Source organism: Littorina saxatilis, linkage group LG3 (genome assembly GCF_037325665.1).
Source record: "Littorina saxatilis isolate snail1 linkage group LG3, US_GU_Lsax_2.0, whole genome shotgun sequence".
Classification (NCBI taxonomy): domain Eukaryota; kingdom Metazoa; phylum Mollusca; class Gastropoda; order Littorinimorpha; family Littorinidae; genus Littorina; species Littorina saxatilis.
Genome location: NC_090247.1, coordinates 67314913 through 67317412, shown reverse-complemented (window position 1 = coordinate 67317412; position 2500 = coordinate 67314913).

Genomic DNA, 2500 nt, shown 5'->3' with positions numbered 1-2500 from the left:
TTTAGAGTGAACGCTGCCAAAAGTGAAAAAAAAGCGAAAAAGCCTAACGGTTTTGAGGTTTGTGTTTCTGCAACTGTTTTGACATGTGCAACTTATCCAGAGAGGGTAAATAAAGCGAATGAAATTGTTTTGAGCGCTCTAGCGCCGTTAGTTTGTCAGAACAGGAGGTGGTCCATATTAGGAGCCGGTCCATATTAAGAGCCTTTCCCCTACACCCCGGTATATGTCCAAGTGGAGGGATGGTCGTATCCCATGTAAAAGCCTGTCGAGATCTATACTGTTCAAAAAAAGAAACGCATAGTTGCTACTTGCCAAATTTGTTTTATTTTTCGAAAAAATTAACAGAAAATCCAATATTTAGATTATTTGTTTGAAATTTGGTATGGACACAGTTGAATGCACACACAGTTCATTTGCATCTTCAAATCAATCAGTCAATCAATACGATTGGGTGCCGAGGCTGTCAAGTCAGTAGGGGGTGTGACTGCCTTGAGCAGCAACAACTGCCCGGCACCTTCTGGGCATGGACTGGATCAGATGCCGGATATCTTGCTGTGGGATGGTGTCCCACTCCTCCTGAAGTGCCTGCAATAGATCGCGGTGATTTGCCGGCGCTTCTTCTCGCCTGCGCACACGTCTGTCCAATTCATCCCAGAGGTGTTCTATCGGGTTCATGTCTGGCGACATGGATGGCCAGGGAAGCACCTGGACATGGTGGTCGGTGAGGAACTGGGTGGTGAGTCGTGCTGTGTGCGGGCGAGCGTTGTCCTGCTGGAATATGGCATCCTGGTCAGCCAGAAGAGGAAGGGCGTGTGGGCGCAGAATTTCCTCCACGTATCGCTGGGCAGTTATGCGCCCTTGGACGTGCACCAGGGTGCTCCTTCCAGCGGTATTGATCGCCCCCCACACCATGACGCCTCCACCACCATGAACGGGTGCCTCATCCACACAGTTGGGCGCGTAACGTTCGTTTACTCTCCGGTAGACCCTCCTCCGACCATCATGTCGCTGGAGCAGGAAGTAGGACTCGTCGCTGAACCACACGTGTCTCCAGTGATTCCGGACGGTCCAGCGAAGGTGCTGGTTGCCCCACTGCACTCGGTTCTGGCGATGGCGGCGGGTGAGGACAGCTCCTCTGTGAGGTCTGCGAGCTCTCAAACCAGCTTCATGCAGGCGGTTCCGCACGGTCTGGTCCGATAATCGGTGTGGCCCGGGGAGAGCCTGGACAGAAGATGAGGCCGACAGGAAACGATTCCGGAGGTGGCGGAGCCGTATGAAGCGGTCGTGAGCAGCAGTTGTCGCCCTTGGTCTTCCCGCTCGTGGCAAGTCAGCAACGGAGCCAGTGGCTTGAAACCTGACCCACAGTCTACTGATGGTGCTCTGGGACACGTGGAAGTGCCTGGCGATTGCACTTTGACTTTGGCCTGCTTGTAAACGACCCAATGCAATTTGGCGGTCTTCTCTGCTCAATCGGGCCATCTTTCGTCGCTGAATTGTCGTCTGATTTCTTTGTGGCGAACAATCCGCTTTTATGGGTTTTGGAAGACATGGTGAGAGCTCAATATTCCCCGAGTTTCACGAGATTACACTGAAGCATGACGAGTGGTCATGCCAAATGAGCAATTTTGACATTGTAGCCACTGATAACGCATGCGTCACGTGCAGAGCTCACTTGTGGCAATGGACGAAAGGTCGACGACCAGATAAACATTTTCTGCAGTTTGGTGGATATCCTTGTAGCCATATAACTAAATTAACCAAATATTACAAGCTATGCGTTTCTTTTTTTGAACAGTATAAGATGGTGAGCCGAACTTTTTTTTAAACTTTTTTTTACGGGAAGGTCTGTATCTAAAAAAAACTGACAAAAGCGTTCAACCACTTAAAATTCAACCAAACCACTTTAAATCCAATCCAACCCAAACCGAACCTGTCCCTATTCCCCAGATGCTCCCGCCCTCCGCGAGACGGGGAAGAGATTGGAGGACTTTAAAACTCGGATTGGATGCTTTCACCTTGTAAGTGTCGGGTTCGGCCCTTTGTCAATCAAACGCGGGGACAATTAATTTCTTTCTAATCCCGGACTGTCTACAGGCCGAGACTCTCCTGCGACCAAGTACAGGGCTGGCATAACGATCAATGAATAAATTTCTCTCGAGAGAGAGAAGGTATGGTTTCGTGGTGAAAGCATTGAAAGGTTTTCGGATTGTCTGGTAAGGGGCTGGGGGGAGGGGAGAGAGGGTAAGGGAGGGAGGAGGAGGGGGGCGTGAAAGAGAGAGCTTGGATGAGAATAACACTTAAAGAGAAAAAAGGGAGAGAGGAGAGGTGTCTGTGTGTTCGTGATTTCAGCTTTTGTTGGTTGTGAGTGTTTTCCCCTGTATATAGTGGTGTATTTATATGTTTTACATTTCAGCAATTTTCATGAACGTTCACATGTAAATTATTCTCATTCAATTTGATATGTCTTTGGTGACGTCATATCCGGCTTCTAAAAAAGTTG